The following is a 20,838-nucleotide window of genomic DNA, read 5'->3' on the forward strand; positions in this document are numbered from 1 at the left end:
TGACAATAACATTGTTCTCTGTATGGTCTGCATTCAAGCAGCCTATTTATACCATTGAAAATATATCCTGCTTTGCCGTTGCCAAATCGAGTGCATTGCATGTACTTTTATAATTTGTATCATGCTGAAACTTTTTTGGGATTGCTCATTGGAGAATAGTAATAGTGATTGTTTCAAGAACAAACATTTTGATCCTTAAAATAAATATAGAAACATAGAAAATAGGTGCAGGAGGAGGCCATTCGGCCCTTCGAGCCAGCACCGCCATTCATTGTGATCATGGCTGATCGCCCGCAATCAATAACCCGTAGCTTTCACGTGCTGGAAAAAAGGCAATAGTTGGTCTGATAATTGGTCATCCACTAATCAAACCAACAACAATGTTAAACCCGAACATTATGTACTTATTTTTCGTATTCAAATGGCACATTATGAATATATTTAAATTAGGAATTACATTTAAAATCAAATGAGTGAATATAATTGGTCAGATCAATAATTACCGTAGATTCTCAATACTATATATTTTCATGCTATAAATGTCATTTCTAACCACATTTATTAAGGAAAGTAAAGAATTTGTACCAGTTTGATTGGCTAAGCATTGCCCATGCAGATGAATGGTGCTACTCAATTTTTAAGGCTATATATGGATGAAAATAGGAGGGGAAAATAAGAACTGTGGTTCAATTACGTAGCTCGTCCATACAGTTATTTATGGCTATTGCACTAACCTCAGCTGACAATAACCCTTTGACAAAGTCCCTGGGCCACCGATACCTAAGCATGTTGTTAGACCATTCTATTTATGATGTAAGAGCTATTTGCAAAAATATATTGTATATATTTTTTATGAGAAAGGGGAATAATTATTGATGGAAAATGTCAGCCATCATCTTAAAGTATTGAGTGATGAGCTCAGAATCCTCTTTCTTGCTTTGGCTGCTGGCCAGTTTCTCAGCACCTGCTTGGAAAGTGACAGCTCAATGGGTGCCCTCATAAATTATAAACCATGCGCCACTGTCTTGATGGCTCCAAGTTAGAAACTGTTCCGTAACTCTAGAACTGTGGCACTGAAGAGGACAGCTGAATAGAAAAAAGGAGAGGCATGTCATCATGCAGGAAGGGAAACTGGTGCTCCATCACAGTCAGCCCTGCACACTCTGCAAATCGCTCCAAACAATGGAATGAAAGTACGAGCCAGCAGGAGGCATATCTTTTGTTTGAAATTGCACCGAAACGGAAGATTGCAATAGTGTGTCGCACCTGTTTATATAGGGAACTTGACCACATTCCCATTGAAAGAATTTGGAATTGAGTTGCATTTAAGTGATAAATTAGAACATTATAATGAGTTCACACCAGTTTAGAACATGATGTAAGATTCATAATGCTGAAGATTTTGTCAAACTTTTATTTGCAGGGTAAGTGTCGGCCACAAATACAGTGATCCTCGGACAATCCTTGGTCGGACTTTCCTGGCTTTACCTTGCACTAAACATTATTCCTTTATCATGTATCTATACACTGTAACAGCTCAACTGTAATCATGTATTGTCTTTCTGCTGACTGGATAGCACGCAACAAAAGCTTTTCACTGTAGCTCGGTACACGTGACATTAAACTGAACTGAAGTGTGCATATAAGTACACGAGTGGGCTTGGCATCATATCGGGCATGGGTGTTGTGGGATAAAAGGCCTGTTCCTGTGGTGTTCTGCTCTATGTTCAATGTTCTATGGGCTGCAGTTTTTATTTTCAGCCTCATCTAGTTAATGCCACTTCCAACCGTCTGGATTTTTCACAAGATAATGCAACACATTGGCTCAATTAGTGTGTGCAATAGTTTGTGCTGTTGAATCACAACTTGGACCATAGATAGAGTACAGCACAGGAACAGGCCCTTTGGCCCACAATGTTTGCCCTGAACATGATGCCATATATACTCCTAATCCCAAAGACATGCTGTAGCAATGCTATTGTAGAAAATTTTGAGATTTACAGAAAAAAAATCAAGTCTGCAATTTATCCCATCAGATAAAAGCATAACAATAAGTTTAATTTGACACCAAATTCACTTTCATATCTCAAGTATTAAGAAAGTTATGGCCATTTTCATACTCGGAAATTAGCATCTTGTTCCCTATTGATTTTCAATGGACATTACAAAAAAGCTGTGATCTTGGATAGTCAAACGCCCATTTCTTAAGGAAAGATTAACATTTTTAAATAGCCTAAGTGTCCAAAGATTATTCACAAATAATTCACAATATAACATGATTTTTATATCTAATTTACATTAATTTATAGGCCAAATGGAATGAATTTAGTGTTCAATTGCTGTAAATAAATGCCCATTTAAATCGGCTTTCTAGTGGGTTCATGTGGAACGCGCTGGTTTAGAACGTTGACATAGCGCTGGATTAGTGCCCTCAATTTGAATAAATAATAAAAAATACTGGGGGGGTGGTGATAAAAAGCCCAAAATGAACGTTCGTTATAGATAACTTGATATATAGGGTTATACATATGCCCCAATTAATGTAAAAATAAGGTACATACGCCTCCCTGATGGTTGCTTTAAACATAAAACCCTGGTTGCTGCGAGAGCAGTCCTTGCGAATGCAGAGAGTAATTTTCCGCAGACAACGCTTGCTTTTATAACTATATTATCGAGGGGAGCGATAAAACTAATAATGCTTTTGCAATTTTCACCGGGTCTTGCAGCGATTTTTCGTTAATGAGTTTTACTAGGCTGAACATCTGCGATTAGTACAGCCTAGTAAAAATTGCGTTTTAAACCCGCCCCCTCCAAACAGCGCCAAAATCGCCGACATGGCTGAGGGCAGATTCCCAATGACGATTCAGCATTTGGTGCACAGGTGAGAGAGAATAAGTTGCAGACGACAAGAGAAAAGGAATGGGATTGATGGAATATTTCTGCTGGGAGCTGCTGTGGATCCAATGGGCTTAATGGCCTCCTCCCATGCCACCCTGTCCCATAATTAAGCAAAAACAGTAGACAACGAAGCAAATTTTGGCAATCGGGCTATGACAATCAAATTGTTTAGATACAACTTTCTAGTGTTCTGAGCTGACTGAGTTTCTGAGAATGTCTCTTTCAAATTGTAATGGGACACTGATTCTCAGTGTATTTTCTTAGCAGCCACTACAGTTGATCCCACTTCTGAGAATTTCTCCTTCTGATTTGACACAAGGTATATTTCAAGCTATATGATGGCTGTTTTCTGAGGTGTCTCCTGTAATAATTTTAAAAACCACTGGGAAGCTTATTCAAGATCCTACCATCTGGTAGCACATACACCCACTGTAAAGAAGTGCTTTGAGAGGTTTGTTATGGTGCGAATCAATAACAAACCTGGATCCACTTTAAATTTGTCCATTGTCACAACAGGTGAACAGCAGATGCTAACTCATTCGCTCTCCACCCTGCTCTGGACCATTTGGATAACAGGAACATATACGCTCATCAACTACACTTGGCATTCAACATAATTATCCCCTCCAAACTCATCACAAAGTTCCAAGGCTTGGGTCTCTGTACTGTCTTTGCAACTGGATACTCAACTTCAACATCAGCAGATCTCAACCAGTGTGAATTAGTAACGACACCTTCCCCGGATTGATCATCAAGATACGTGCACCTCAGGGCTGCATGCTTAGCAGGTGGGACTAGTGTAGCTGGAACAAGTTGGGCTGAAGGGCCTGTTTCCATGATGTATCACTCAATGGCTCTATGACTATGAATAATTTATTGTTTAAATCTATATCACCTATTTTGATTAGGCTTTTGAACAGAGTAGGTTGTACAATAAGCTAATAAATTCATATTTAAAATCTACTCTTGAATTTACTTAAGTTGCAGTTTGCAAAACAAAACAAAGTTTACCACTTTGCATGGGGATTCAATTCAGTGTTGAAACGCCTGATCTAACCTTTAGAATTTGTCACTCAGCTTTGGATTTCCCAACTGCGCAAGTTGTTTCTCTCCATCAAGACTGTAGTTTACTCCACATACAGCCATAATGTTATTGACTTGTGACTTTGACCAGAGAGTTGAGAAAAGCCACGTTTACAAATCAAAAGTAAATGTTTCTGAGGGAATAAATAATACTTTGAGACTGCTAACTATTATACAGTTTCCAATCCGTGTCTAGCTCTTGAAAAAAGTAGATTGTAGATAGAACATAACTCCTACTTTATCATGAAAATATGTAAAGTAGAAGTGAGAGAAATAGTATTGAATGCCATTAATTCAATAAAGGCTTTGTAGGGTATTATTTCTCAACTTCCAATGAAGTTTTTTGGATAAAGTGCTTCTAACTCTGTTTCTCTATGATTTCTGTTGATCTTCAACTGAAGTTACAGCTGGAGACTGAAAAACTCCCCAGGGAAATTCCAGGCAATAATGTTATGAAAAGCTCTTGGCAAATGTTTTCTGGTGTTTTTTGCAAATTAGTGCCGTAAATCACTTGCTCAGAAAGCAGGTTGTCTGACTGAGAACCGTGTAGCTGGTTCAGTGTCTCTTCAGCTTTCAGTACACACTTCCCAATACTCTGACCTAACATAGTCTCGTTGAATTAGAGCTATACATTCTATGAAATGCTATACATTGAAACAAAGCCTGGAATCATTCTTGAACCAATTAAGACAGGATTATGCTGAGCGTTTCCTTTGCCAGGTAAGAGCTCAAAGAAAATTCCTGGAACAATATGCCTCGTGTCATGCCTTCGAAACATTGTTCTTGTAATAGTTTTTCAGCTCCTTTAGTTTTGTTTTTACCACTTTCTATTTCTGTATCTTATGTGTTTTAACTTAATTGTTTTCCACCTGGATATTTTCTTTCTCATTTCAATGACTTCCAGTAATCATATTACACTCTTAATTAAGTCTGTAGCTCATAATCTGTATTTCATGCCATCACCACCACAGTTTGTATACTTGCTGTATGTGGGTATAATGTATGTTGTGGTACATAACCGGTCCCCATACTGGAGTTCCATTGCACAAGGGGCTTCAGTGCAATGGGCACTCCTCACCACATAGCCTCTGGAGCCATTGTGCCAAAATAAGCAGCTAATGATCCTTTACCATTTGTCTGAAAAGTCATGGTATACATAAAAGAACCTCCTGTCCCTGTAGCTCAGACCCTCTAGTCCTGGCAACATCCTCGTAAATTTTATCTGTACCCTTTCCAGCTTGACATCTTTCCTATAACATGGTGCCCAGAACTGAACACAGTACACTGAATGTGGCCTCACCCACGTCTTATACGAGTATCGCCTCAGCGCAGAGGGAGAAGAGGTGGGAAGAGACTGCAGATCTAAGACTTTTGCCTCCATCACAGTGAGGAGATGCTGGGTGGACTCACTGTGGTGGGTGTTAATATGTGTTTATTGTTGTTTTATTGTATTGTATTATATGTATGACTGCTGCAATTTCGTTCAGACTTCGGTCTGAATGACAATAAAAGGCTATCTATCTATACAACTGCAACATGACCATCTATACCCAATACTCTGACTGTTGAAGGCCAATGTGCCAAAAGCCTTTTTGACCACCCGATCTACCTGCAACTCCACCTTCAAGGAACAATGCACCTGCACTCCTAGATTGCTCTGCTCTATAACACTCCCCAGAGCCCTACCATTCACTGAATAAGTCCTACCCATGTTAGACTTCCCAAAATGCAACACCTCACATTTGTCTGTATTCAATTATATTAGCCATTCCTCAGCCCACCTGGCCAATCGAACAAGATCCTGCTGTAATGTTTCACAAACATCTTCACTTTTTACAAAACCACCCACTTTTGTATCACATGCAAACTTGTTAATCTTGCCGTGTATGTTCACATCCAAATCATCGATATAGATGACAAAAAGTAATGAACCCTGAGGCACACCACTAGTCACAGGCCTCCAGTGCAAGAAACAACTTTCCACCATCACCTCTGCTTCCTTTCATGAAGCCAATTTTCTATCCATTGAACAATCTGTCGTTGGATCCAATGCAATCTAACTTTCCAGTGCAGCCTACCATGAGGAACCTTGTTGAATGCTTTGCTGAAGTCCATGTATACAACATCGACCTTTTTGGTCACGTCTTTCAGAAAACTCAATCAGATTTGTGAGACATGACCTCCCACGTACAAAACCATGCTGACTATCCCTAATCAGCCTTATCCGGCTAAATGCTGTATAATGTATCCCTCAGAATACTCTCTAGTAACTTTACAACTACAGATGTTAAGCTCACCGGCCTTTAGTTCACAGCGTTTTCCCTGCAGCCCTGCTTGAATTGTTATATTGTTGTGACCCCTTCTCATATTGTTATCAACCTTCCCCTTAAAGGCATATATACTATCGAGTCACCCACTTTATGTGGTTTAGGGTTCCAGATCCCAATTGACTCATTTTGAGTTATTGGTATCTATATTATACTTTTGGCCTTGGATTTTTGTTTCACCCGACTGCTTTTGGCCACATTGCCCATTCATAATCTCAAATGGCCTCTATCAGGTTATATTTCAGTCCACAATTTTCAAGAATAAAGTTCCACAGCCTGTGCAAGCTTTACTGATAGAAATAATCTCTCAGTTTCTTCCTGTGTTGGATGGTGAATTGCCCACCCCATCTAGGCAAAGGTATCAATAGATCATGTTCATAGGTTCTTAAGTGATCGGAGCAGAATTAGGCCATTCAGCCCATCAAGTCTACGCCACCATTCAATCATGACTGACTTATCTCTCCCTCCTAACCCCATTCTCCTGCCATCTCCCCATGAAACCTGACACCTGTACTAATCAAGAACTAATCAAGCCCTGATTGTCTCAAGATGGGTCACTGAACTCTGTACACTGCCAAACCTTATTTTCTTGGGTATTTAACAGCGATTAGCAGTTTAAAAGAACCCAAATTAAATTCCATCCTGTATTTAATCCATGCAACCTTACGTCTCATTTTCCTAGTTATTTTTCTGAATGCTGAGAAGATATAAATTCCCAGTGCAGAATCTTGCTCATCAAGATTTCTTAAACGCACAGGGAATCAGAGACTGAAAGGGCCATGGCTCTGTTGACTATTGAGGACAGTTAGCATGAGACCTCAACATTCAACATTTATTGGAATTCTCAAAAAAGGAAGGTCATGTACTTTAGGCTTTCCTCCAAGTAGCCTCTGGTCTTTCCATAACTTCTGATCTCCAAGCAAATTTGCAGCTTCTCAGGCACCTCCACAAAGGGTCTCCTGAGTTTGCAGAATGTAATCTGCTTTCCTGTGTCATTCAGTTGAATAGTGGTGCTTTCAACAATCTAAGCCATAAGCTTTGGACTTCTTTGTTTTTTAAGTCTCTCCAGCCCTCACTGATTGATTACAATAACATTTTGACTCTTATCCATTGACAATGCTTTTAGTGGACTGCTCCACTATTATCCTTCTTTGGTTGATGTTAAATTTTATCAAATTACGCTCCTTCTGAAGTGCCTGATTCTCATCTACTTGAAGAGGAAGGACTGTTTAACCTCTGTACTGCTGTCTTGCCCAAATAAAGTCCGATATATGCCTATGTACAAAAGCCTCTGAGGTTTTGGACAAACCCAATAAATAGTAGAGTAAATTCAAAGAGGAAGGGAAAAGCAATTATGCACATTCCTCTTATTTCCCCTTTCTCCTTATTTTCCTGCTGATGGAATGAAAATTACATGAGTTTAAAATGAAGAAAGGCACCCTGATTCACTGAACTGCACAACACAGGGTATTTTTCCAACCTCAGTGGATAAAAGAACCCAAAAATGTTCTCCTTTTGCCATTTATGGATGACGGTGATTCTGACCAATGGCAATTGTGCAGCCATTTGGCCCATAATGCTTCCCTCAAGTTTACAACCTGTAAAATAAACTGTTCATAACATTGTCATACTTCTGACAAAATAAATTAAAAACTAGTTGAACCATGTAAATATATTTGCTATTTATCCAGGTCAAATTATTGAAACTTAATTGTTAACTGTTACATCTCAACCAAGGAAAACTCTTTTAATGACCTAACAAGATGTTATTTAAGGGCCTGACCCACTTGGGCGTCATTTGTGCGTCACGCAGGTGGCCAGAATCCCAAACTCCTGGGGTGCCGCGCGCGACCATCGAACTACGTGCCTCTCTGTCTTATTCATGTTAGTTCAGCCAACATTTTCCCAGCATTGGTAAATGCAATGTCATTGGCCACAATGGCTGAGACATCGGTTTTACCCAGAGTAGAGGAATCAAGAACCAGAGGTCATAGGTTTAAGGTGAGAGGTGAAAGAATTAATTGGAACCTGAGGGGTAACGTTTTCCACCGAGAGGGTGGTGGGTGTATGAAATTCACATACATATATGGTAACTTGATCTTTTTGATGAAACAATAGAAACCAGTCAGTGGGTTCAGAGTAATCGACTGTTGAGTTTCATTTGCTTCATTAATTCACTCAAGGGGCAGCGACAATGATTGAGGACAAGATTAGACAAGCTACTTCCATGTTGGCAGCTATGTTATGTAACAAGTACATTACGTGTGGTATCCAAAGAACAATTACAATTAAAAATAAATCATGCACAGCCAGCATTTTTGGATTATGTTAACTATTAAAAAATAGCAATGCTTTGAACAACCAATTCAGTAATTAGCTAATAAATATTGGATTGACCATAATAATTAAGAGGAAGGTTTTTGGTATTGATGGATGTCAAAAAACACTGAGTTAAGAGTTATTCGTTGCAACCTCAAAGAGGAAATTAATTTGGCATGCCTCTTTTAACATGCCACAAAGAATGGGGATATATTACCGGTGCTCATAATTGAATGTCACTACAGTTTTCCTAACCCGATAGAATAAGACCACAATCACAATATTACAGAGTTTCTAATTACCTTATGTTCAAAAAGAGAGTTGAGGCAAAGACTTCAAGTAAGTTTATGAACGTAATGCAGTTACAAATTAAAGACATCAAAATTCTTTAATGAGTGGAGAGGAAATAAAGGGGAAGTGATGCAATGTAGGTGATTGGAAGCTGTCGTAGTGATTATGTTTCAGTTCAGAATTCATTTTTTCAGCTTGTTTGGAAAATCTTGTATACATTCCAAATAGTTTCGAAAAAGGAGAAGAGGATGCAAGCATTCCTGGGTTATCCCAATAATACTCTTTGCACATAGTTTAGCATTAATGGACATGTGCTGGCTGAAAATAGTACAAGCAGTATGACCAGTATCACTTCAGGGAAAGACAGTAAACCCAGAAAGTTTATTTCCCGTTCAATCTTTTGTTTTGCTTTCTTTTTCCACATTAGAAGAATATTGGTCATCTTTAGTTTAGCTTAGTTTAAAGATACAGCATGAAAACAGACACTTCAGCCAACCGAGTCCACATCGACCATTGGTCACCCGTTCACCCTAATTCTATGTCATCCCATTTTCTCATCTACTCCATACAGATGGGGCGCTTCACAGAGGCTAATTAACCCAGAAACTTTGGGATGTGGGAGGAAACCGATGCATTTGGAGGAAACCTGAGAGGTCACAGGGAGAATGTACAAATTCCACACAGACAGCACTTGAGGTCAGGATTGAACCCGTGTCTCTGGCGCTATGAGGCAGCAGCTCTACAAGTTGCGCCACTGTGCCACCCTATTGCCATTTACTTTCTACAAACCTTCCGAGGTTTAGAGATCCCTAGTGGAGGTGTTTGTGCTGTTCTAGTTGAATGCAGGGGCAACAAGGTATGTGTCTCTGCATCGTTCACTGCCCATTCCTCAGGTCAAGAGACTGCTATGATGGCCATGAATAGCCTGTTGCACGGAACACATATCAATTAGTTCAATAGCAAATGCTAGCTTTTAATTTTATCTAAAAAACCCCATTCCTTCTTAAAAGAAAATTCCAAAGGAAAATAATAAACCATAGAGCATTGAACAGTGCTGCACAGGAACAGGTCCCTCTGCTCACGATGTCCATGCTCAACACTATGCCAGGTTAAACTAATCTCCTCTGCCTGAACGTGATCCATAACCTCAATTTCCTGCATATCCATGTGCCATTCGAAAAGTATCTTAAATGCAATTTTCGTATCTGACTCCAGGAATCCCCTGGCAGCACGTTCCAGGCACCCACCATACTCTGTGTAAATAAAAACATGCTCTGCACATCTCCTTTAGGTGTTGACCCTCTAACCTTAAAGCTATGCCCTCCAGTCTTTGACATTTGCACCCTGGAAAAAGATCCTGACTGTCTACCCGATCTGTGTCTCACGTAATTTTATATACTTTGTTTTTCTGCTGACTGGTTAGTATGCAACAAAAGCTTTTCACTGTACCTTGGTACACGTGGCAATAAACTAAACTGGACTGAACTGAACAATGCTCCAGTGTGCAGGGAAGATTCATGGGGTTGTGGCCAGGGTTTGAGGGACTAGGCTATGAGGAGAAGTTGGGGAGGTTAGGACTTTATTCCTTGTAACGAAGGCTGAATGCAGGTGTATAAAATCATGAGGGGAATAGATACGGTGAATGCACAGTCTTTTACCCAGGGTAGGGGAATCAAAAACCAGAGGACATAGGTTTATAGGAGGGGCAAGATTTAATAGGAAGCTGAGGGGCAACTTTTTCACTTAGAGGGTGGTGAGTCTTTGGAACAAACTGTCAGAGGAGGTAGTTGAAACAGGTACTATAACACCATTTAAAAGCCACCGACAGATATATGGATAAGAAAGGTTTAGAAGGATACTAGACTAAGTGGGACCCGTTGGGCTGGTCCCCCAACGCAATATTCCACCTCTCCACCAATTCCAATATTGGTGGCCAGTGGGAGGGGGGCTTTCTGGAGCGCTAGTATGGGCCTGGTGGGCTGGCAGCTCAGTCACTCAGGCATGGCAGATCACACTCAGGTCTGGTGGGATGGCAGATCAGTCACTCAGGCCTGGTGGACTGGCAGCTCAGTCACTCAGGCCTGGTGGACTGGCAGCTCAGTCACTCAGGCCTGGTGGACTGGCAGCTCAGTCACTCAGGCCTGGTGGACTAGCAGCTCAGTCAGGCCTGGTGGGCTGGCAGCTCAGTCACTCAGGCCTGGTGGGCTGGCAGCTCAGCAACTGCCAGAAATTCTGCCCACAACAAGGTGAGAGACTCTGTGAGAGAGAAGGGGGAGAGGGTGGAGAATCAATTTTAGACATTTTTCATCTTTTTCTGCAGATCACAGCAATGAAGGAGGAAAGTCTATCCTGGCTTGGATCTCACAGGGATCCAATGAAGGGAGGGAGAAAAATACGGGGGTGAGGTTTAATACTTGCAGGAGGAATACTTACTGATGGGCCAAATGCTCCTCCTGGGCTAGTACATGCCTGATGGGCCAAAGGCGAACAAAAAAAAATCTGATTTAAATCTCAGTGAAAGTCGCTTTTCTGGACTTTTCCTGGCCTGGCATGGGCCTTTTGAGCCAAAATGCTCCTCCTGGGCTAACAGGGGCATTTTGGGCAAAGGGGACTGGTTTCTCGGCTAATAGGAGCCTTGTGGGCCGAAATTAGTGGTTTCAGGCAGGCTAAACAACTAATTTCATTTCATTTCCAATTCAATTTCAAGCACAGGGCAGGTTGAACAGCTCATTGCATTTTCATTTCATTTCCATTTCCATTACAGTTTCAAGCAGGGCAGGCCGAACAGCTCACTGCATTTTCATTTCACTTCCATTGCCATTGTAGTTTCAAGCACAGGGCAGGCCAAACAGCTGATTGCATTTTCATTTCACTTCCATTGCCATTGCAGTTTCAAGCACAGGGCAGGCCAAACAGCTGATTGCATTTTCATTTCATTTCCATTGCCATTGCAGTTTCAAGCACAGGACAGGCCAAGCCAAACAGCTGATTGCATTTTCATTTCATTTCCTTTGCCATTGCAGTTTCAAGCACAGGGCAGCCAAGCCAAACAGCTGATTGCATTTTCATTTCATTTTCATTGCCATTGCAGTTTCAAGCACAGGGCAGGCCAAACAATTCATTTCACTTTCACTAAAGGCCAACAAATCATTTATTGCAAGTACCTTGCAGACTCACACTTCACTTGATTCACAGCCTAGAATGAGAATTGTGGCTTCTCCCTCGCAATCTTGCAGAGTGAATGAGTCATGTTCAGTCATCCGGGTTTTATAATCCTGCCCACCCCCCTCCCCCCCGGAAGAGGCATTACCTTCATCACAGTGATTGACAGGCAAGAGGATTTCAAGGTTTTTTTAAACACTCATAAGTTTTTTTATTTTTCATTGATGGGAAAACTCCTCGGGGCCTGCTCAGTGGAGGAAGACTGTGAGTAAAATGGCCACAAACTATAACGATATATAGTAGCGTTTTTTCTAAAATCAATATACAGCGCAGACAGGAAGTGGTCAAGATGAGCCTTTTAATTATATAGATGGACAAACACGAGCAAATGGGACTGGATTAAAAAGGGCAAGCTTGGATGCGGACATTTTGGTCAGCATGGACGTTGGGCTGTATGACTCTATGGCACTAAAACCATCCAAATTTGTCCAACCTCTTCTTGTATCTAATATCCTCCAATCCAGGCAACATACTGATAATCCTCTTCTGCACCCTTTCCAATGCCTCCACGTCCTTTGTATAATGGGCAACCAGAAACACATATAATATTGCAAATGCTGTCTAACCGAACTTAAATAAAATGGCAACAAGACGTCCTGACTGATATAATGCTGAAAATCAAAGCAGAATATGAAATAAAACTTTTAAAAATCTGTTCTGGAAAGACAAATTATCAAACAATTCTGTGACATAACACAAAATATACTCTGAAATAGGATTGCATCACTGATAAAATATTTATAGCTGTACTTTGAATTGGTTAAAGCTGCTTTCTTCTGCTTGTTATTTAAACATTTTTATGGCCATGCCTGCATAATATTTATAAAGTGTCAATTCAATGGTCTTCTGCCTACTGTCCAGATCATGATTGTGAGTAGCCATCCTCAACAACCTTTAGATACAGCAGCTGGATTCCGTCAATTTTGTTGGCAAGTTGGACTTGGTCAGAGAACACAGAAGTACCTCTCATTTGGTTAAAATTGTGTTATTTTGAACAATTTTATAAGTGCGTGTATTTTTCGATAAAATCTGAAAGCTGTTTTGCACAAATCAGTTGCATTGAGAATAGACCACGGTTTCTTCGCTTTCTCTGTCAAGCCTCTTCATTGCAGTAAGTTGTTTGCTATAGAATTGAGAAGACATTATGAAAGCTTTCACTCTACTGCTAAGGAAACTAAGAAATATGTGTGCCAAGATAAACAGATGGCCACCGTCCTTTGTTAACTATTAGAAATCCATTGGCAACTGGATGGCTTTGAAATAATTATTAATGAGGACGGACTATTAAATGTACTATTAAGGTTAGTATGACAAAAAGATGAAGAAGATGAATTACCAAATGTCCCGGCATTCAACAAAGGGAGTAATTCTGCAATACATGAAACATAATAGAAGACTAACAGGGACTTTTTTTACATTGAAGTCCCCATACAATTAGAGTGAAAACAAATATTCAGGATGGCATATTATAACTAATGTACACTGTGCTCATCATTTCTTGTACCTCGTCTCTGGTGCTGTAATTGGAAATATATTTAATGTGAAGATAGACACAAAATGCTGGAGTAATTCAGTGAGTCAGACAGCATCTCAGGCGAAAAAGAATGTAGATGACATTTCGGGTCAAGACCCTTCTTCATCCAAAACGTCACCTATTCCTTTTCTCCAGAGATGCAGTCTGACCAGCTGAGTTACCCCAGCTTTTTACCCCTATCTTCGGTTTAATCCAGCATCTGCATTTCCTTCCTACACAATATCACACTAATGTGATATATTAGGAAACCTTTACATTAAAAGAAAATCCTAACCCTATTACATGTAGCTCTACTGATATACTCAAACAAAACAAGTTCTTAAATCTAGAACATGCCATCCAAATTGCAAATAGATTGAATTCCATTTCCATATTGGTATTATTAGATTGTTTCACCTATATTTCAAATGAATAAAATATTTCCCCTTAATCAAAATGAATGTTATTACTGTAGAAGGTGCAGAATAATTTTCATATGTCGTAGATGCGAGCATTAAAATCAGGAAAACAGTTTCAAACATAACATCGATGATTTTCTAATTTACCTGTGCTCTTCCTAAATCCTTTTCTTTCACCAGCTTTTTTGATTCCCTTGTGGTGGTTCCTGGGGAGTGGGCCATTCCCTGGTTACTCCCCCTCGGCACTTGATGGACAGGTCTGGGGGGCGGCTGCCAGCTACGAAGATAAGAGCAGGGATTTTTGGCGCGAGACCAGTCTTCAGTCTCTCACTGTAGCGGGGAGTAGGGAGCTGTGCTTATTAAAGCCTCTACAGAATTAGCCTGGCTTCTCGCCTTCATTCCGGGCTCTCTCACGCACCTGTTACACCCTTTATTATAACCATTTCTGACCAAAATTTAAGCAACAAATTCCTGCATTGAATCATCATAGCTTTGTATGATTAGAAGACGCTGATGCATTTTTGCATCTTCTTAAGCTAGATCATTGAACTGAAATGCTAGCTTGGTTTTTCTGACTACAGATAACATACACACACTTATAGGATGTTCTCAATTTACCTGGTATGAAAGCTAGTTATCTCTATAAATGTTAAGACTTGTTATTCAACAAACTTTAGGCCCACTTTGATTTTTGGCTATGTTTGTCATTGGTTCTAAGTAAAAGTAAAACGTTCCCTTTCCATTTTTGGACTTTACATTTTCCTTTAAATTGAGCTTTATTTTCCATTTTTACATACTTGTTTTACATTTATTTTACATACGTGAGGTAGCCTTTGCTTTTTTATAATTTTGCTATTTCTAACAGCTGAAAGCATGGGGACTTAGTGCAGGAATGAAACCAAGGTTTATTCCTGAAGCAAAGATATCCGAGATTAGTTAGACACCTAAGGTTGTGCTGTGTATCGGCGGGCCAGTGGAAAAAGAAGCACACTCAGAAATGATTAAGAATGAACTGCAGATGCAGGAAAAATTGAGTAGATATAAATGCAGGAGAAACTCAGCAGGTGTGGCAGTATCTATGGAGCGAAGGAATAGGTGACGTTTTGGGTCGAGACCCTTCTTGAGACTGACGTGGGGGTGGGGGTGGTGGGAGCGGGAAGAAGAAAAGAAGAGGTGGAAACATGGGCTGTGGGAGAGCTGGGAAGGGGAGGGGAAAGAGGGAGAAAGCAAGGACTACCTGAAAATTGGAGAAGTCAATGTTCATACCACTGGGGTGTAAAATACCTAAGCGAAATGTGAAGCGCTGCTCCTCCAATTTACGGTGGGACTCACTCTGAACATAGAGGAGGCCCAGGACAGAAAGGTAGGATTTGGAATGGGATCGGTAGTTGAAGTGCTGAGCCACCGGGAGAGCAGGTTGGTTATTGCGAACTGAGTGAAGGTGTTGGGCGAAGCGATCGCCAAGCCTACGCTTGGTCTCACCGATGTAGAGCAGCTGACACCTGGAGCAGCAGATGCCATAGATGAAGTTGGAGGAGGTGCGGGTGAACCTCTGCCGCACCTGGAAAGACTGCTTGGGTCCTTGGATGGAGTCAAGGGAGGAGGTAAAGTGACAAGTGTAGCATTTCCTGCAGTTGCAAGAGAAAGTACCAGGGGAGGGGGTGGTTTGGAACGAATTGACCAGGGAGTTACGGAGGGAGTGGTCTCTGCAGGAAGTGGTGGAATCCCATTGGAGGTGACGAAAATATTGAAGGATTATCTGTTGTATGTGACGGCTGGTAGGGTGGAAGGCGAGGACAAGGGGGACACAGCCCTTGTTACGAGTGGGGGGATGGGGAGTGAGAGCATAGTTACGTGGTATAGAAGAGACCCTAGTGAGAGCCTCATCTATAGTCGAAGAGGGGATCCGCCCATTCCCTAAAGAATGAGGACATCTCCGATGCCCTGGTTTGAAATACATTCCCTTTGACTACCTTCTTATCATTGGGGTCACTGTTCCTAGTGTGAAAAATTATGCTGTAGACCTTGCTCCATTAGAGCAAATAAGTTATTGAACAACACTGTATGCTTTGCTTTAAAAACACTAGATTTGCAGCAAGATAATTTTATTCTGTTGATTTTTGATATTTTAGCTGCTTCAAGTTCAGCTAAAGGAAATGGACTTTTAAATCTTTGGGAGAAGTAGGACAAAGAAGGAAACTCAAATGAGAAGTAGTGAAAAACATTCAAGATACCCAAAAAGAGGGGCTCTATCAGGTCATGTTATAAGGTCATAAGTGATGATAGATAGATAGATAGAATCTTTATTTGCCACACGACCAGGGTTGGTGGTATTTGGGTTCGGTACATGATGGTACACTGCTTTAGTCACATTAACACTAATAACAACACAGATCACAGTAATAAAGTGCATCCATACCACATCACAAATCACAAATCTCACCAACAATACATAGTGCAAAAGAACAGACAAAGACCATAGACAAGACACTGTATACATCAAAAGTCCTTAATATTGACTGTTATTGGAGGGAATTGAGTGTTCTTATTGCTGAGGGGAAGAAACTGTTTTTAAAGCGGTGGATTTTGTAACAAGTGACCCGAGGCGCCTCCCTGAAGGGAGAGACTGGAAAAGGTGGTTTGCTGGATGGGAGTGGTCCGAGATGATCTTTATTGCCCGTTTTGAGGTACGTTGGAGGTAAATGGAATGGATTGAGGGGAAGGGGGAGTTGATGGTCCTGGAGGCCTTGGAGACAATGCGCTGTAATCTGTGTAGTGAGTGACTGTCAGTGTTTCCGTACCAGACTGTGATTGAGGAGGTGATGATGCTTTCAATGATGGATTGATAGAAACGGACCAGGAGGTGTTTGTGGACTCTGAACTTTTTGAGCTGTCTGAGGAAGTATAGGCGTTGTTGTCCTTTCTTGATGATGTGGTCTGCGTTGATGTGCCATTTTAGATTATTGCAGATATAGGTGCCCAGAAACTTAAATGAGTTTGTGGAGGTTATGGGATGGGAGTTGACATGGACCGGGGGTTTGGGGTTTTGTTTGCGTCTGAAATCTATGATGATTTCTAAGGTTTTTGAAGTATTAAGCTGGAGGTTGTTGTCTGCGCACCATTTGACTGCGCTATCGACTGTTAGATGGTATTGTGATTCGTTGTTGTCTGAGATGAGGCCAATTATTGTTGTGTCGTCTGCATATTTAAAATTTTTGACTGAGCTGCATTGGGATGTGAGGTTGTTGGTGTAAAGTGAAAAGAGCTGGGGTGACAGAACGCACCCTTGAGGGGCTCCTGTGTTGAGAGTCAGAGGGCTGGAGAGTTTTTCACCCACCTTGACTCTTTGCTGTCTGTTTGTCAGAAAGTGTAGAATCCAATGGCACATGGCTGGGTGAATGCTCATGACCAACAGTTTATTGTAGAGTTGGGTGTATTGGGTGTATAGTGTTAAAGGCCGAGCTAAAGTCTATAAACAGGATGCGTGCATAAGTGTTCGGTGATTCCAGATGATGTAGGGAGTAGTGAAGAGCGAAGTTGATAGCATCCTCCACAGACCGGTTGGCACTGTATGCAAATAGGCGCAGAATTAGGCCATTCGGCCCATTAAATCTACTCAGCCATTCAATCATGGCTGATCTATCTCTCCCTCCTATGTCTTCTCCCCATAACCACTGACACCAGTACTAATCAATAACCTATCTATCACTGCCTTAAAAATATCCATTGACTTGGCCTCCAAAGCCTTCTGTGGCAAAGAATTCCACAGATTCACCTCCCACTGACTAAAGAAATTCCTCCTCATCTTTTTTCTTAAAGGAACGTCCTTTAATTCTGAGGATATGACCTGTATCCTAGACTCTCTCACTAGTGGAAACATCTTCTCCACATCCACTCTATGCAAGCCTTTCACTATTCGGTAAGTTGCAATGAGGTCACCCTCATCCTGATCTCCAGCGAGTACAGGCCACAAAATCTTCACGTTTCAAGTTTACATTTATTGCCACATGCACCAATTGGTACAGTGAAAATTGGATTACCATAAAGCCAGTCAAGTCAAGTCAAGTCAAGTCAAGTCAAGTTTATTTGTCACATACACATACGAGATGTGCAGTGAAATGCAAGTGGCAATGCTCGCGGACTTTTGTGCAAAAGACAAACAACCAAACAACCAAACAAATTATAAACACAATCATAACACACATATTCTTTTACATAATAAATAATGGAAGGAAAAACGTTCAGTAGAGTTAGTCCCTGGTGAGATAGTCCCCGTTTACAGTCCGAATGGCCTCTGGGAAGAAACTCCTTCTCAACCTCTCCGTTCTCACCGCATGGCAACGGAGGCGTTTGCCTGACCGTAGCCGCTGGAACAGTCCGTTGCAGGGGTGGAAGGGGTCTCCCATGATTTTATTTGCTCTGGAGTTGCACCTCCTGTTGTATAGTTCCTGCAGGGGGGTGAGTGAAGTTCCCATAGTGCGTTCGGCCGAACGCACTACTCTCTGCAGAGCCTTCTTGTCCTTGGCAGAGCAATTCCCAAACCAGATGGTAATATTTCCGGACAAGATGCTTTCCACCGCCACTGCGTAGAAGCACTGGAGGATCCTCGGAGACACTCTGAATTTCCTCAATTACCTGAGGTGGTAAAGGCGCTGCCTTGCCTTACTCACGAGTGCTGTTGCGTGTGATGCCCATGTCATATCCTCGGAGATGTGGACTCCCAGATATTTAAAACAGTTCACCCTATCCACAGGATCCCCATTTATCCTCAATGGAGTGTACGTCCTCGGATGATGTGCCCTCCTAAAATCCCCTCTCCAAATCATTAATATACAACGTGATGAGTAATGGCCCCAGCACCGACCCCTGCAGAACTCCGCGAGCCAATCAGAAAAAGCCCCCTTTATTGCCGCTTTGCCTTTTGCCATCCATCCAACCTGCTATCCATGCTAGTATCTACCCTCTGATACCATGGACTCTCATCTTCCTTAGCAGCCTCACATGTGGCACTTTATCAAAGGCTGTGTGAAAATCTATGTAAACAACATCCTTTGTCTGTCCTGTTATTCACTTCTTCAAAGAATTCCAGCAAATTCATCATGCAAGATCTCCCCTTCACAAAACCACTTTGACGGGCCTATTTTATCTTGATGGTATGAATACAAGCAAAAACACCACTCAGCGAATGTATCATATTGACTTCAGAATGGACATGAGAAGGAGATAAAGCAAAAGTGTGTTACCTTTGTGTTAGTAACTGGTTTTAGTAATATCAGAAAACTTCACGACCTTGATCAAATTTGAGTCTTGCTGTGAGTTCTTGACAATGGCCGAGGGTGTCAATAAAATACTGCTTCTTTTCTATTTCTCGTGAATAGCATTTTGATTGAATTCAATGATGTTCTGTACATTATGTTCTGACCAAGATATAAATAATGTTTGGTAACTTGCAATGCATTTTAAACTTTGGTATAGTTAAGCTAAAATCAGAAAGCATATAATAAAAAGCTGAAATGAATTCACCTGTTAGCACCAAGTTTTAAATGTATTCATTATTTTGGTGCCTTTCAACACAATATACATTTGTATTAATAATGATCTTATGTTGTAAAACAAGATGAATGGAGTGAAAGGCTGTATAGAAGAGAAAATAAATATTCAACATCGGAATTAAAAACAGCTAAGGGCATATAAAAGGAATATCCAACGAGGTGATGCTATCGGATCTCCAAGCAGTTTCTAAGCAACTTGAATGGAATCTCATCTACAAGCAAGGTGAGGGACAAAGAAATGAGGTATCCTTTTAATGCAACAAAAGGATCCTGAACACCATTGGTTTTAGTGATGAACACATTGAGAGCTTTAATGCTCCATGATTTTTTTATTTGATTATAAAAATTTTACAATCAATGATGCAGCCTATTAAGATTTAAAGCTAATTTGTATAAAAATAAATGTTAAATAGAATAATAACAAATAAAATTATTATTTAACATTAGTAAAAATAAAATAAGCTTTATTTTCCTAACTCCTGTGCAAACAATGTCACAATTTATAAAGTTAACCACTGCTCCCACAGCAAACAATAATTTTTCTGTATTGTGTAAGATGTTGGTATTTGTATTGATTTATTATTGTCATATGTACTGAGATACAGTGTAAAGCTTTGTTTGTGTGCTATCCAGTCAAATCATATGATATACGAGTACAAGCAAGCCAAACACATGCACAACAATAGAGCAAAGAGAAAAATAACTAGGGTGGAACGGTGGTGCAGCAAAAGAGTTGCTGCCTTACAGTGCTTTCAGAGCCGGAGACGTGGGTTCGAGCCGGACTACTGGTGCTGTCTGTATGGAGTTTGTATGTTCTCCCTGTGACCACATGGGTTTTCTTCGAGATCTTCGGTTTCCTCCCACACTCCAAAGATGTGCAGGTTTGTAGATTAATTGGCTTGGTATAATTGAAAATTGTAGCTAGTGTGTGGGATAGTGTTAATGTGCTGGAATTGCTGGTTGGTGTGCGGATATGGTGGGCCAAAGGGCCTGATTCCGTGCTGTATCTCTATACTAAACTAAATTAGAGTACAGACTACAGTGTTGCCACATTATATTGTTACAGTTACAGAGAAAAAGTGCGAAGACCACAATGAGGTTGTTGGAAGATCGGGACTATATCCTAACTTATGGAAAGACTGTTCAACAGTTAAATCTGGTGGTGTGGATGCTGTTGTATCATCAGTCCATGGGAGAAGGGAGAAGAGAGAGTA

General features: G+C 40.8%; 2 long non-coding RNA genes across 7 annotated transcripts in view; one reads left to right on the forward strand and one right to left on the reverse strand.

Annotated features, from left to right (window-relative positions):
- LOC129697321 (uncharacterized) overlaps positions 1–20,838 on the forward strand; it is an 80,640-nt gene that overhangs the window by 52,346 nt on the left and 7,456 nt on the right. Inside the window, exon 5 of one of the 4 annotated variants that reach the window (XR_008723497.1) lies at positions 19,690–19,847. The exons of 1 other annotated variant lie outside the window; for it this stretch is intronic. This is a non-coding gene — a long non-coding RNA (uncharacterized LOC129697321). Of the gene's footprint in view, positions 1–5,218; positions 8,032–19,689; positions 19,848–20,838 lie in introns of those variants that run through there. 2 more of the 4 variants (XR_008723500.1, XR_008723499.1) reach the window with 2 other exon arrangements.
- LOC129697320 (uncharacterized) overlaps positions 1–20,838 on the reverse strand; it is a 90,455-nt gene that overhangs the window by 13,553 nt on the left and 56,064 nt on the right. The window contains exon 1 of one of the 3 annotated variants that reach the window (XR_008723492.1): positions 14,220–14,442. The exons of the other annotated variants lie outside the window; for them this stretch is intronic. This is a non-coding gene — a long non-coding RNA (uncharacterized LOC129697320). Of the gene's footprint in view, positions 1–14,219; positions 14,443–20,838 lie in introns of those variants that run through there. 3 annotated transcript variants of the gene reach the window in all.

This window comes from Leucoraja erinacea, chromosome 5, assembly GCF_028641065.1.
Source record: "Leucoraja erinacea ecotype New England chromosome 5, Leri_hhj_1, whole genome shotgun sequence".
Taxonomy (NCBI): domain Eukaryota; kingdom Metazoa; phylum Chordata; class Chondrichthyes; order Rajiformes; family Rajidae; genus Leucoraja; species Leucoraja erinaceus.